The sequence below is a fragment of the Nyctibius grandis genome, chromosome 2, assembly GCF_013368605.1.
Source record: "Nyctibius grandis isolate bNycGra1 chromosome 2, bNycGra1.pri, whole genome shotgun sequence".
Taxonomy (NCBI): Eukaryota; Metazoa; Chordata; class Aves; order Nyctibiiformes; family Nyctibiidae; genus Nyctibius; species Nyctibius grandis.
In genome coordinates this window covers 42349199-42365629 of record NC_090659.1, presented here as the reverse complement: position 1 = coordinate 42365629, position 16431 = coordinate 42349199, and the positions used below count along the sequence as shown (strand labels likewise).

Sequence of the window (16431 nt, the reverse complement as noted above, 5' to 3'; positions counted from 1 at the left end):
GTATAGGAAAAATAATTTCTGCGGGCTTTCCTCTGTTCTGTAAGTGGTATTAATCTCTCAAGGGGAGAGAAAATTATGAACTGTGGCAAACGTACTCTAGTCGTGACCGTAAAAGCTTGTAAAAAAATTAGTATTTATTTGCGGTCTTATACGGTTGTATTGTGCATTGCTTATGGCCCAGCTGAAGAGACCATCTGCTATTTTTCTAATTCTTTGTAGCCCTTTGTACTTACCGTAGTGATTTCAAAATGAATAGCCCGTGAGGGTGTGAGTGTGTGCGCACGCTGTGGAGGGAAGATTGGGCTGGAGAGGAGGGGAGGGAGAGGGGGAGGCGGCAGCACGATCAGCTGGGAGCAGACGTGCTTCTGTAGGCAGACAGCATCTCTGGACAAGTAAAATGATTTCCATCCACCAGTGCTGAACCCTAGTCACAAAAGCATGTGAATAGTACTCCCACGCCGGCATTTTAGCAGTGCTTGTGCAGCATAATTCTTGGCTTTATAATCACAGAATCCATGAAAATCACATGACTGGGGACCAGCTGCAATAACTTCTTTTTTTTTAAGCCAAAGCCTATTTTGACATACTATTTCAGATGTAGTATTTGGCCATTTCACCACATTACAGGAGGTTTTGTAAAATGGTCTCTTTTGCAGTCTTTCCCTCAGCACTTGTGTTATACAGAGGGCTTGTATGTCTTCCGTATTCAAAAAACTAAATAAATAAAATCTCTCATTTGGGCATTTAATTCCTGTGTTGTGAACTACCACTGCATGATGATGAATGGTTGTCCTACGGGAAAGAATATGTATTTCAATGTGCTTTTTTTTTAACAAGGCGTTCCTGTGCTCAAAAGGAGCTGGACTCATCATGACATGAATTGATTTTATGATTTTTGAGCTTCCCTAAAGGCATTTAGTTTCCTACTTTTAAAAACTAGCAATCTGCAAATGGCTAGCAAATCTGCCTGATCTGTGGTATATTCTAGAACATGAGTGTTAACCAAACCGAAGATCTTCCTTGTGGTTATATTTAATATTTGCTTTGAAAATTTAGGTTTGGATTGTATTGCTTATGGCCCTTATTTTGTGCTACAGTTGCCTTTGTGCTACCAAAGCCAGTGTGACCATGCTGGACACAGGAGCAGCCCTTCAGCATTTTTGGGGGTTAGATGTGCAGGGACCCAAGCTGAGAGCCAGCTCTAGGAGTCCACAGGTGCCTTCTCTGGGTTAGAGACTGTCCAGCGCTACAGGGTGCCTCTGGCCTCCCTCCCCTCCAGTTGTTCTGCAAAAAAAAAAAAAAATGAATAGTTTGGGTTTAAATAAACTTTGAATGTTTACTGTTATAGCTTCCCTGATTATTTTCAGGAGAAATGTGAGTCTTTAATGCACTGAATCTAGAATTAAAAAGGGTTGGAGTATTGTAGCAGGAAATAGTTAAAAATGAAAAAAAAAAAAAAAGTGCTTGATAAGCAACTTTTTTCTCCTGGCTTTTTGCTGCTGGTTCATTTTGCTACAGTATTTTTTTTGGTGCTCTTTTTTTAGCACACAGTTGCAAAATCTAAATTGACATTACTTCTGAAAGTTGGGGTTTTTTTTAAAGCTGATGAAGATAATTTGTGAACTCCTTTCATCTTTGGGCTGTATTTTTCCCTTCTGAGATTACGGAGTGCTTCCAATGAATTCAGATTGTTTCATCTCCCTTTTTAGAAAAGCTACAACATATTCTTCCGAATCGCAACATTTAATAGCTTGGAGTATTATTTTTATAGGAAGAGAAAGCAGCGGTCCATGGTAGCCATTATCATCTCTCATGCATGAACAAAGCCACTCTTGGTATGAGCTTACAGGCATGCAAACAGTCATCTGACATGAGCTGAATAATTTATACTGAGGCCTGATGCAATTTGAAGTATGTTTTTTTAAGTTTAGGACTGCTTTAAAAGTGTTACGTGAGTCTGATGATCTATAAAACCGAAGTTGATGCTTGTTTATTTTCAATGATGCTACTCTTTCTATTTCAATTAGTTACAAAAGCTTAGCGTTTTACAGATATTCCTCAGCTAAACTGAGGAAGTGTGGTCTGGATGATCGGGTAGTGAGGTGGATTGTGAACTGGCTGAAGGAAAGAAGCCAGAGAGTGGTGGTCAATGGGACAGAGTCCAGTTGGAGGCCTGTGTCTAGCGGAGTCCCTCAAGGGTCGGTACTGGGACCAGTACTATTCGATATATTCATTAATGACTTGGATGAGGGAATAGAGTGCACTGTCAGCAAGTTCGCTGATGACACAAAACTGGGAGGAGTGGCTGACACAACGGAAGGCTGCGCAGCCATTCAGAGGGACCTAGACAGGCTGGAGAGTTGGGCGGGGAGAAACTTAATGAAATATAACAAGTGCAAGTGTAGAGTCCTGCATCTGGGCAAGAACAACCCCATGTACCAGTACAAGTTGGGGGCAGAGCTGTTGGAGAGCAGCGGAGGGGAAAGGGACCTGGGGGTCCTAGTGGACAGCAGGATGACCATGAGCCAGCAGTGTGCCCTTGTGGCCAAGAAGGCCAATGGCATCCTGGGGTGTATTAGAAGGGGTGTGGTTAGTAGGTCGAGAGAGGTTCTCCTCCCCCTCTACTCTGCCCTGGTGAGGCCGCATCTGGAGTATTGTGTCCAGTTCTGGGCCCCTCAGTTCAAGAAGGACAGGGAACTGCTAGAGAGAGTCCAGCGCAGAGCCACGAAGATGATTAAGGGAGTGGAACATCTCCCTTATGAGGAGAGGCTGAGGGAGCTGGGTCTCTTTAGCTTAGAGAAGAGGAGACTGAGGGGCGACCTCATTAATGTTTATAAATATGTAAAGGGCAAGTGTCATGAGGATGGAGCCAGGCTCTTCTCAGTGACATCCCTTGACAGGACAAGGGGCAACGGGTGCAAGCTGGAACACAGGAGGTTCCACTTAAATATGAGGAAGAACTTCTTTACGGTGAGGGTGACCGAACACTGGAACAGGCTGCCCAGAGAGGTTGTGGAGTCTCCTTCTCTGGAGACATTCAAAACCCGCCTGGACGCGTTCCTGTGTGATATGGCCTAGGTAATCCTGCTCCGGCAGGGGGATTGGACTAGATGATCTTTCGAGGTCCCTTCCAATCCCTAACATTCTGTGATTCTGTGAAGTCTGTCCTTTAAACAGGTCTCTCTTTATTTGTTGAATGACATATGCTGGTTATATAATTAACTTCCCTATAGATGTCTTCGCAATTTCTAAACTGACATAGCCCTTCAAAAGGTTAAAGATGGAAACATGTGCTCTGACCTGTAGTCTGTGGCTTCCTGCAGGATGACATGGCACACTTAAAAGTCAGTCTGCATCAAAAGAAAAGTGCTTTATGATCTAATTCTTAAGATTGCCATCTACTAGCGATGTTCACAGACATTGGTCTTACTTACTTCCTAAGAACATTTGACTTGTATCTCTATTAATTTGTTTCTGCAATGTCTATGAAAATTACATAACTTCAAAAAGTGAAAAAGGGTTTATGAGATCAGAGGTCACAGAAAATCTTTCAACATTTAATAGGTGTCAAGTACAAGAGCGTGTACATGTCAAGTATGGGACCACAGCATGACTCAACTCTAATTAAACACTGTGAGATGTTTCTCTTAGACCTTTCATGCCTTACTAGTTGCTCCTATCTCAGCTCTTGAAGACAGAGGAACAGCCTTTACCATATAAAAACAAAGTAAGTCATTCTTGATGCCTGAGTTGACCTAAATGCTCCAAGTTTAATGTTCTTACCAGAACTATATAAGCAAATTTTTTTCACCTTCCTCCCTTTTCCTCTTGAGGTATAAATGGTATAATCTTGAGCAACTACTTCCTTACGAATCAGTGAAAAATTACTTTGGCAAACGTTGCATGTATTAACGTGCTTCAATATTTTATGGTGTGAAAGAGGTCCAAGTTCTCTGTTCTACACTTCACCTCCAGCTGTTGTCATTTTTCACAAAATTTCTTCTAAAGGAAAGAAATATTTCCTATCAGTTTGCTAAGTATAGAATGACCTAACAAGTAGTATTTTGTAGGAAATAAATTATAAAATCTGCATGATTACTTTTTTATCTAATGTGCAGTGTACTAACAATTTCTACATTCATTTTATTCAAGAGCTTATAAAGTCAAGTGTCCTCTTTTTAAAATCAATTTAAGGACTGTTATAAAAGTTTAAGTGCTCTTTTTCGAGGGAGATTAATTATTCAGTTAAAGGGAGAAGAAAACATGCTTTTCATGCAGCCAGAACATACCAGTTTGGTTGAAGTAATGCTTCAGATATCTGAATTCCTAACAATAATGAATTTACATGTGAAAATACCTCTTGCATGAAGTTAAAAACAAAAAATAAATAGCAGTTTTCCCTTTCCAGCAAGTTGTGTGCAGCTATTTGTCATCATCTGGAGGAAGCATGGGAGAGGCAGCGTGCATCCTCACAGCCTCTTAGCTATTAACAAAGACTTCAAGAACATGAGCTGCTGAAGCCCTTTCTATTTACATTAGCATTTCTTTATCATTAAGATATGGATTATTAAGTCATGTGTCGGTCCACTTTTTTGCCAGTGATGTCATTGTATGTATCATATGAACTAATGGATGATGCAGTACAGTTTTGGGCTGTTTCAAAGTTTATATTTTGTCTGAAACTGGAAAAAACACTTCTGTGGTTCTTCCCATGCATATAGAGGCAACAGAGGAGAGAGAGTCCAGCAGCATCTATTCCTGTATTTGGAGTCCCCTGGTACCTTTCATCTTCCTTAGATTTCTGTAAATACTTGTAATTAGTACATGTTTCATTGCCATGAACCACTGTGTCTTTCCAGTGTACTAGTGTATGTGCCTGACTAATAACAGCTAAATAAATATCACTCTTTGAGACAGTGTAACCTTGAATCACTGATACATGAAGGAAGTTGATAGCAGTTGATTCTTAAAAACAGTCACGCTAGGGCAGGCCAAAGGTCTACCTAAGCAGGCTTCCTTTCTCTGACTGAACAGTAGCAGGTGCTCGGAGAAAACAAAACCAAGGCAAACAGGGAGCCATGCTGCTGGGCGTCCTTGCCCAGCCTCTGCTGATCTGCAGATTAGAGGTGCAATCCTGAGTATTTGTGGTTAGCAGCCCTTGGTGAATTTTTCTTTCAGAAAATTGTCTAACTGGTCTTGGACCCACGTCGACTTTTGACATCCATAGCTTTTTGTGCTGATGTGTTGTGAGAAAAAGCACCTACTCTGCGATGGGTGGGTGGGGTGTCTCCTGCATGAAAGCTGTTGTATGGCTTTGCCAATCCTTATTTTCGTCTTCTGTGTCTTTCCACATTGTCGTATGTTGCTTTTGGAGCAGTGGGAGAGCTGCAACAACATTAGGGCGCACTATGAATTCATAAAGTAACGTAATGTTTCCTTTATCTTGACTTGTTTTTTTCTTTCTTGTTTTTCTTATACTGCGGTGGAGTACAGAGATGTTCATAGAATGGTCTGTGAAATCCAGCTTTTCCTTCCTGTGTAGCAGTAATTTCAGTTATACATCACTGTATATGTTGCTGAGGTATAGGAAAAGCTATCCTTTGGGTTACCTTCAATTTATTAAATCTGAATTTCGTCTGTTGTTTTATGGCCCATTCACTCAATGATAGGAAATCTCTGGCTTGTGCCTTTATTACTTGGAATAATTTCCTCACAGCAGCAACTGTTGCCACCTTCTTTTTTGCCCATTTTGTAAATCATCTAGATACAAATCTAGATACAGCCTCTTCTGTTAATGATGTGATGATGCAAGTGAGGACTTTGTCCCATGGCAGTCAAATTTTTAAGAGCCTCTGTTGAGGATAGTTTTTTTCTTTTTTTTTTTAGAGTCTTCTAAAAACCCAGATAGTCTCTGTCATCCAGATCACTGTTGTCCACGTGTGTAGTGACTCTTTCTAAGCATAGTAATACACCCGAGACACTGCTTTTCTGGACAAGCCCAAATGATTCTCAGTTTTGACACGCTAGTTAGTGCAGCTGCTGAATCTCTTAATATCATTTCTACCTGTTTGTTTAATTTAGATGTTAAGTTTATGGTTCTGAAGTTCTCCAGATTCCTAATGGATATTTGTTTTTACTCTTGCTCTCTTTCTCTCATTCTCTCCTCAACATCCTCACACCTTCCCTCCCCAAACATTGCATGTGTCACTTTGCTCAAGCAGTTGCCCCGGTATCAGAGGAACGGGTAGTTGTGCATCACAGCTACTATTTCAGCAGTTTCCTATGGGAGTTTCAGGTGATTATCATCTAGTCCAGGTAGTTCATGGCTACCCACTTAATGGTCCACAGCATCTGAGAATTCCTCTGTAGGCTATTCTTTGTATTCTTACTATTGTACTTTTGGCCATATAATCTGGCAGATAATTGTGTTTGAAAAAACACTTTTTTTTTTTCCTTTTTTTTTGTCCTAACACCTTTAAGAATTTGTACTTCAGTCTTTTTTTTTCTTTTTTCTTTTTCTTTTTTTTTTTTTACGTTATTGTGTTTATACATCTGTTTTGCTAGAATAGTTCTGGATTTTCCTCATTTGGGTAGGACTTTAGCTCTCTGGTGGATGTCCTTTTAATCCCTGTTTAATCCAGCCTTCAGAGGGGACAGAGAGAGGGGGAGGAAAAAGGGTGGTCTTCTGGGTTTTTTGGTAGGTGTTTTGCATTTTCTGAGTTTCATATATTGTATCATCTGTCGCATGTTATCTCTTAGAATTATACCATCTGGCTTGTTCCTTTTAAAAATATTCCTCTCATGTATGTAAATGCCCTTTTCAAAATTAAATACCACAGTGAGGATCCTTGATCTTTGAAGAATGATACATCTAAATACATACGGCCACTGGCACAGGGTAGCTCTTCAGTAGCAAAGTTTTGAACTAGGTTCTTCTCATACCTCAGGATCGGGGCAGGAGTTGCATGATAAATTGTCCCACTTGTAGTCTTTGTCTTCCTCTTGTTGTCCCTTTTAAAACTTGAAGGCTGCTTGAGCAGAGAGATGCGTGGTTCTTCAAGAGCATCCCCAGTGCATTGTTTTGGGATCTAGGATGGGTTGTGGCTAAATGAGGGTGCTGAGCCTTGTGGGCTTCTCCTGTTGCCTTCCCGTTGTTCCTCGCTCTCCTAGCCGGGCTCAGCCCAGCGGCTCTCAGGTGCACAGCCTGCAGGTTGGGATGATGCTTCGCTCTGGCTCACCAGCAGCTGCGCGATCTCATTAAATGGGTGCTGGACTGTCTCCAAAGCCTGCTGTTGGTTTACAGTACGCTACGGTAATGTAGCCCTGTTTCTCCCCCATCCAATTTGCTCGTTCCCCACACCCGTGAAAGTGTGGCTTCTCCCTCTGCCTTTGTTAGGTGAATTTTGAATCCCTGTTTCTAAACTTGAGGGTAGCTACCCCACCTCCCATATCCCCTTTTTTCTACTTCCAGCTTCTTATTACTGAGTGAAGTTCCTTTCGCTTAATTGCTGCTGGCACATCTGTTCTCCGCTGTGCATGCAGTGACAGCTAGGGGTATGCAAGGCCACCGTGGTCTGATAAAAGGAAGTGTTGGAGGGTAGTTACTTCTTATGGAAAGTTTCCTCCCCTGCCCCCAAAGGTAAGTGTTACCAAGCGTGAGAAGCTGGGAGAAGTCCTAGATGTGATTCTGAAGGTACTGAAATTGCGGGCGGGCGAAAGGAATGTCACACAAAGAAGTCTGTGGTGAGAGATAAATTTGTAACCATTAGTCCACTTTTGTGTTCTGATTTGGTTTTACTGCCTTCCCTGGAAAGAGGATTAGAATGAAAACCATCTGAAGACTTTAGTTTCTGTTGCGTCGCTTGAAATCCAGCTATCTTCTTGTGGCTGTTTTAATGATAACAGTCGAGTAGGGAGATTAGAGATAATATAAGATATAGTCTCCAGTGGTTATACTCATAAAAGCATCATATGTGAATGTATTGTAGATTTTATTTTCCCCTAAGTTACTTGATGAAAAGCATCTTTGGAAGTAGGTGACTGGTTTGTCTCCTCAGTGCAGCAGTTCATATATACCTAACATATGGAGTGGCTTTATGGTGTTCTGGTATTAAAAGCTAGCCTGTGAAATGTTCACCTTCTGCTATAAGCCCTTAGGCAACATGGATTATGATTTGCTGTCACACAGGAGACTGTTTATGCCAGGAAATTTGAGTAAAGTTTTGTGCTAAAAGGTAACATGACAGCTGTAAGTTCATTTCTGTGCATGGGACAACCAGACTTGCTACGTTGTGTTGTGCTATGTAAACAGGTGAGTTTTCTTGAAGTCATTCTTGCTATGTCTTAAAACCAAATAGACAGCTTTGAGAGATACAAAAATTTTAGGGCAGATAAAAAAATTTTAGGGGAGGATGTTAACTGGGTATCAGTGCTGTATCATAATATCTAACCACTGTATGTGATTTTGCGTGCAGTTTAAATAACATTTTCCTCTTAAAGGGATCATCTTTAAAATGATCTTTTAATACATATTAAAGCCTCATCCACCGTTTCTTTATTAGGTCATTAATGTGTTCTTGTAGAAAAATTGAAAGGAGCTTGAGCTTTGCTCTGATGAAGGCCATGATGCCTTTGGTTTGTAAAGATAGAGCGTGGGGGTGGTAATTTGCTCATGCAGCATGAAAGCATTTCCTTCTTTCCCTGCAGAATCTCCTGCAAGAGCGTGCGCATGTACACACAATGCATGCAAAAAAAATTCAAGCTGGAGGGCTGTTGATGAAGACTCTCCTCTAAAATTAAAGGCTTGGTTATTTGAACGTTGTTCAGAAAGGAGCCTAGTAGTAACACACTGATCTTTTAAAATAATTTTAAATATTTAAAACTTGCAGAACTGTTGCTGAAATGCAGATCAAGATTTTCACCAATGAAGGGAAAAACCCTTAAAAAATTAAAGGACTTCTAAAATCTTTTTTTTTTAATAACCAAATCCAGGGGATGGGGGTGGGGGAAAGGAAAAGCTTTGAAGTCTCTGAGATCTTTTCCCTGAGGTCAGAAGTTTCTGATGATGTAACATACAATACAGACCAAGCCTTCACTTATCAAGGTTAAAGTTGACGGAGCTTGTATGAACTTGTCAATCATAGGAAGCAGGCAAAAACAAGCCAGCTGTTGTGAGGCATGGCTTTGAAAATCCTCTGTGTTACAGTAAATGAGACGCAGAGGTTGAGACAGATTCAGTTCTGCGAGGCTTTCAAAACCGGCTGGCACATTTGCAAGGATGCAAAGCTCACATATCCAGTGAATATGGGTAAACAGCTGTAAATCCTGGTAAGATTGTCTTGTCTTTAGTGTTAAAGCGTGAGAGAAACAGCTAGAGGCGCGTGCCTTAATTACCTTTTTCTATCAGTTCTGAACAGAAATTTGCAGTGTTAATTCATACAGTATTTCTTTTGTTCTCCAGGGCTTTGAGTACAAGCTGTGTCTTCTGTCCCCATCAGCAGAAGCTACAGTAGCAAATTAGGAAGGATGCAATGCTTGGTACAGAATTTTATTTGGCTTAGTGTAATCGACTGCTCTGTTCACTGATGGGTTGGAAGAATAGGGGGACAACGTGAGTTAATTCCAGCTAAGATGCTCTGGGTGCATATGCTTGCACACGCGTGCTGTTTTTAGCAGCTTTTGTTTTCACAGTTGGCATCATGCACACTGGAATTAGAAGGCAGTGCCTTTTGAAAATATTTGTTTTCTGGACTGAGGACTGCGGTGCTGTTGTTGTGGCTCAGGGTGCCAGGCTCGGGGTTCCTCTCGGCTAGGGGTGGTGCGAGAGCTTTTCATCTTGTTATTTTGCTGGCAAGCCTGTTACTGTGAGTGCAGGCTCGCACGAAGACCTTTTCCACAGCAGCAGGAGATACTAGCTGGGAGTGTAAGAAAATTGGATGTGGCTATTGGAAGCAAGCGGTGAGTGTGGCTCTGAGTGAAAAGATGGCTATTGAAATGTGTGCATATGCATGCTAATTAATTTAAATAACTGGTTTAGGATTTTTTTTTTCCTTTAGAGATGAACTACATGTTCATTTTGGTGCCTGCCTGAGAAACCTGGGTGACCTAGCTATTATTCACAAAGTGTTTCATTTTATAGCTTCTGTTCTGTTACTGAATTTTTGTTCAGCTGCAAGCAGCTGTTTTCGGTAGTAATAGCAACAAGAAAATAGCAACAGCATATCAGGAAAAAAAGTCTAGATGTTAAAAAATAAAAAGGAGTGGCAACTGGAATGTAGGGGTTTTTTTTAGTAAATTGACAAAACAATCATTTTTCTTTGAGCTTTTTTTAATGTGACTGTGATTTCCTTGTTAGCAGTGTTGGAAAGTGTTGTCTTTTGTCTCTGCTATGGTTGCCATTTGTGTAATATGATGGCTCTTGTTATACTGTTGGGATATTCTGATGATTGAATTCAGTATGTAAGTACAGAACACATTAACTGGTTGACTTAAGTGAGCAGAAGTCATTTTAATTCCATGCAGGCAATCCCCTGTGTGCTAGGACAGGCATGCAATAGATAAAGCAAGTAAGAATACAGCCATAAAAATTATCTTTTATCATCGATTTTTGATGTGCAGCAGAATGGAGGAGAGGCTTGTATTTTCTGAACTGAAAGAAAAATATCCCTCCCTCCGCCCTTTCCCACAAGATTCTTCCCTTCTGCATAAAGGCCCCTATGCTGCTGTTATAAGAAATTTAATTTTAATCGGGTTTGATATTTACTGTGGGCCTATGCATTGTGCTGTTAGCCATGACTGACTGGCCTACATTTCATCCATCAACATATTTTTGCTTATCTGCTTCAGAATTAGAGTGGGTCTGTTGAATTTATTTCTGTTTTTCATGGGGAGAGAGGTAACACTTTTAGGAAGAGAAAGAATGTGAGATGAAAACCAATTGCTGTGTATGTTGCCATGCAGGCAGGACAGGAGAGAGATTCTGGTGATTGACAGAACGGCGAGCAGCGTCTGTTATCATATTTCATTCTGTGATAAAGCCAGGTGATAATGCAAGGGTTGTTAAGCTAGAGTGACATTTGGCTTTATCACATTGGGTGCAACAACTAGGCTGTATTTAGTGTGACTGACTAAACAGATAGCTGCCATCGAGGTGCAGATAATGTTAACAGGCATTCAGAGACAGAATTGGAAAACCAAGACTCACATCATGATAAATGGGTTGTAGTGTAAGAGTGATGTGCCATGGGGTATACTTTGTGAAATATCTTGCTGGTTTTCTATCTTCATTTGTCTTTTGAAGTATATCAGGGCATCTCTTTTCTTTCTTTGTTTTTAGAGAGAGGAAGCATTCTCTCATCATTCAGCATTCATTATGCTCTTCATCTTTACACATGCTTTGGTTTTAGGACTGTTTGCTACAGTAGTGCTTCTGGGGTGCTAGTTGCCATAATCTGTCTCTTCAGACCAAGGCAGTGAACAGCTCTACTTCTTTGTAGTGACTTATGTGCTGTGCCTCTTCCTGGAGTGACCGTTATGGGACAGCCATCATGGTGATTAAATGATCTGTTTTCTGGAGGGTCCTTTATTCTACACATTTGTCTTTAAGGATTTCTAAGTAGTTTTGTAGTCCAAGTTCTCATTTAGCATCTTTGGAATATGCTTCATGTGTCACTATATGGTGGATAGTGCGTGCTCAGTAGTGATAGCAGATATAGTGCTCGTCACAAAAATGGACCACTGGTAATATAATCGCCCTTGTATTGGATGTCCAAATTGTGGTGTTCTGGTGTCAGTGTCTCCTTGGCATTGCAATAGTAAAACCAATTTGAGGGTTTCAAAACCTTTGGGGTCCTGGAGCCTCTGAAAGAAAAAGCATGTGGGACTCGGATGAGGATTCAGATACCTAAAAGAAGTAAGATGGCTGCATGGGAGTGAAGTGCTGACTCAAGTTATAATACATAGAGAGCTTGTGTTTGATTCAGTTGGCTAAACACAGGTGTCTAGTGAGACCTGAGACAGCTCAGCATATCATAGAATGGTTTGGTTTGGAAGGGACCTTAAATATCATCTAGTTCCAGCCCCCTCTGCCTTTCCACTAGACTAGCTTGCTTAAAGCCCCATCCAACCTGGGCAACCTGTTCCAATGTCTCACTACCCTCACAGGAAAGAATTTCTTCCTAATATCTAATCTAAATCTACCCTTTTGCAGTTTAAAACCGTTAGCCCTCGTCGTATCACTACATGCCCTTGTAAAAAGTCCCACCTCTTAGGGGAACTTATGCCTTTGAATCTTTAAAGTTTCTGAAATTGTAGAAGACACCTGTGTTTGGGTAACTAAATTGATCTGCTAGACAGTGAAACCAATGCGTGATATGCTTGTAGAGACTACTTTAGGGTGAACTGAATCTATTAGATTGCACTGACTATCAATATGGATGGAAATGTGGTATTGGACCTCGAACTTTTTCCTAAATTTCGAACGATCTTACCCTGTGCATCCTGTTCCAACTTTGTAGCATCCTGTTGTGGTCTCAAGCAGAGCTATACTGGGTAGAAGAAAGGACTCTTTGTTTGCAGACAAGTGCTTTTGGTTCCCACTGTGCCAAGTGCTAGGCAAATACACAATGAAAACATAGTTTCAGCACATAAAGTTCACAGCTGAAAAAGAAGCATATCGGCAAGGGCTCTGCCTATAAACAGGGTTTTGGCATAAGCAAAGACAATGTTTCACAATTGCTTTAAGCCACGTAATTATCTGTTTCAAGCCAGGTCAGTTCCTCGATCCAATTTTTTGTGGGGCTGTACGATTCCTACTGCTAATACAATGGAGAGAGCAGGAAGACAAAAAGAGAGTGAACTAAGAAGGAGACTTGCCTCTTCTGGCAAAATATCTGCATTTAGATCAGTTTAAAGGGACTGCAAAACTGTGGCCTTTATTATGAGGGGGTGGTTGTTACTGTAGGGTGGGGACTTTTATGGAGGAGTCTTACTCAGGTATGAAGGCCTTTTTCCAGTGTAGCTTGTAGCGTTTCAGAAGGAATTTAAGCTAAATCAGAAACAGCCACTCCATTTGCTCTCTTTTGCCAGTAAGTTAGTACAGGACACGTTGTTGCTTACATAACCGTGCTTGTGTTTTATGGTGAAACTTTTGCACAGAGGTCAGGTCGTTAACAAATGATGCATTTTTCAAATGTTGGCTAACGCATTTTTGCAAAGCTTATCTAGTCTGGGATTTTAAAGTTGGAGTGTTTTGTGGCACTGTTTGACTTGGCCTGAAGCGTTCTCAAGAAGCTGTAAATCAGACAGACAAAAATCAGTTGAGTTGATCGAAGGGACTTACATTAATTGAGATACAACATTCAATCAGATCATTCTACTTCTCTGTCCAGATTTAATCAAATCCTGAGTATGGGGCAAATGAAGGAAGTGGTTTGGGGTTGTTTTTTATGGCAACCAAAAATGTTATCCTGATAGGCATCTATACATTATGATTCATTTTCGTAATTGCTCATTCACTCCACTGGCAAGCTCCTATTAACGTGTGTCTGTGTGTATGTGTATCTATAGCTCTCCATGGTTTAACTTGCATGTAATAGCTTACGTTACTGTTAGCTGTCTCTGGTTTGTTAGAATAGCCTGTTGTGTTATTGCTGGGGGACCCGGGGATGTCCGGACTGGGGAGGAGGCTTAGTTGATTTGCCCAGCTTAGTGTTTACTTGGCCTTTACATTTCAGTCATGAGCGTGTGTGCCCCAAGCTAATGAAGCCAGAAGAAAACAGAGAGATGTACTTGTTCATCTGGGTAGAAAATACTTAGTACCATTATGGAAATACACATTTCTACCCCCCTGGTGGTAAGTGGTGGTGGTGTGTTTGGCGGCTATGGCCAATATATGGAACGTACAAGCCAGAGAGCAGAGCTCCTCCTGAGCTCACATGGCTGACGAGTGCGCAGCCTCTTGTCTCTCTGCACAGACCTCCTCTGGGAGAGCTGAGCCCTCTTCTAGATGAGAGCTTCTCCAAAATGTGGAGGACTGCTTTTTGTAATGAAGCAATCTTCAGTTAGACGCATATTTTGAGTTTCTGCCCCCCTGCCCCCTTTAGATATGAAGTCTCCTATACCTAAATACCAAAAGCAGGTGCAGTGGAAAAGGCTCATGTTAGCCTCCTGTACTAGTAGACTCACCCTTACTGAAAACCACTTTGTATCAACAGCATAAGTCTATTGATTACATTTCCTTGGCGGTTCAGGTTAAGTGAGTGGTATGAGTTGTCTGACAGTCAAAGCTGTAATGTCATCACGTGCCAGGGATGGGGAACACGGTGTGAGCTTTCCTGAGTCTGTTGCATCAGGAAGGCTCTTGCGTTTGGATAGTTGTGGCATTTGTATCGTGGGGATGGGGGAGCTTTGGATTTGAAGATAACTTAGAGTTTAACTTTTTTGATGATGTCTGGTTTATTATCTAGAATGAAAGTGGTAATTAAGTCAATTGCCATGTTTTCAGATGATTTAAAACTGCTCTGTCTCTCTCACTTTGTGATGTTTGGTTATAAATGATGAGATCCTTTCAGTGGTATGTTATCATTGCATAATCCTATGGGCCTCATTTCTGAAACAGCTGCATTCTGGGCATATCATTAAATGAAGCACCGACAGTAGATTAGTGGACTTCTTGCTATTGATAATAATGTAACACCTTTGCAGGTTCTTGCCACTGTGTTCTTTCTCCTGGGGCTTGAAGCTTGCTTTCTTTTCCTCCTTTCTGAACAGTAAGCTCAAATCTCTCCAAAATAATTGATAAGCATGTTTTGCATGAGGACCCACTCACACTGAATGCAAACTAGCCTCAGTGTTGAACGTAGCCACCTTTCCTCAGACACATTTTCTCTGGCACTGCAAAATGTTTGATTAATTTTGTGGAAGCTGTATGAAGGCACGTGTGTAATCTGGATTTTATCTCCACGTTTGCAAATGTAGCATCTCTAAATTTCTCTGTGTGGTGATTTTATTTCATTTTACTCTATTTTGGAAGGTGAGAGGACTACTAAAGCATTCATTGCTTCTGAGCCAGGGGAATATTAAACAAATTCGGTTACCTGTGTTGGATATGTAAACGTGTCAGATCGGTGGTGTACTCTGTCCTGTTGGCTTCCACCAGCACACCCACTCCTGATGTGCATGTGAAGTTCAATGTATACTTTGCAAACTGGCTGAGGTAGTGCATGTAATTTGTGCCTTCGCGACATTTTGTGCCATGCCCTTGATTCTTCTGTGCACATTAGTGCAGCTGTTACGCTGTCTTATGTCATGGCTTATGTATATGAAGATGAACAGAGAGGCCTGAAGAGTTCTTTGGCACAGGTTAACTAGGAGAAAATTGTTCCCTGCTTGGGTTATCTAGACAATGAAAACCACTGATTTAAATACAGTATTTCATACTTAAGACCTGCAGTCTTCATTTGGTAAACATTTCCATTAAAATTAGTGGAACTATTTACAGGCCTGGTTCTGCTTACATTGAACTCCCTAGGGAAAATCAGCTGACTCTAGAGATGCCATGTAACCAAATCTGAATAGCGTTGGTCTTTCTGGCCTTACATCATTTTACTTAACAAAACTGCCCTTCATCAGGTGTTAAAATAGGAGTCAATAAATACTGCTTTGTAAAACAGAATTGACTCTGAATTTGGCAGAAGACTTGAAGTTGTCTGAACCAACTGCTCTTACTTAAGAGCAATATGAAGAGATCTGCGTTTAAACAATATTCAGCTCCTCATTCATGTTAAATTGAAAATTTACCTGTTAAAATTGAATTTTAAAATTTAACGCTCTACATGAAAGAGAGAGATTGTGTATGTGACTGGGAATTAAATTGTGAAAAAGCCATCTCTCTTGGAAGTACAGTGCTATTTTATTACTGATATGTAAAAATCACTCTGAAGTACAATTATTAAAAATCCCATATGTCAGGCAGTTTAATGACAATGTCCAGGGTTTTTTTAGATTTTTTTTCCATAAGTGCTAAAATGTCACAGATCTAAGGACTAAAATAATAATTTTGAATGTAATTTGATTGTACAGGTGTGAAAGTAGAACCCATATCTAATTAGTTGTCTTCCCACAATACTTCAATACTTCATTTTAGATTGGTTTAATTTAATTAAAATAGTAATGCAGTGTGTAATTGCTCCAAATTTTTTTTTCTTCTTGAATTTGTAATGGACTTTAACCTATTACTTATTTTATGTACTTTTACTTCAAATTTCATTTTCATACACACTGATATTAACTGCCTATAGACTTATTCTCAAAACCGGTGCAGTAATTGTAATAACCTGTTGACGTTGAAAATTCAAGTTAACCTTACTTTACAAATAGGCTGGGAAAGATGCCTCTTTCACAGAGGCCTCGAAAGAAGGCTGGGGCAATGCA

General features: G+C 40.6%; 1 protein-coding gene across 2 annotated transcripts in view; it reads left to right on the top strand.

The window, feature by feature from the left end:
- Window positions 1–16431, top strand: part of SHROOM2 (shroom family member 2) — a 128604-nt gene that overhangs the window by 95470 nt on the left and 16703 nt on the right. The window lies entirely within an intron of this gene.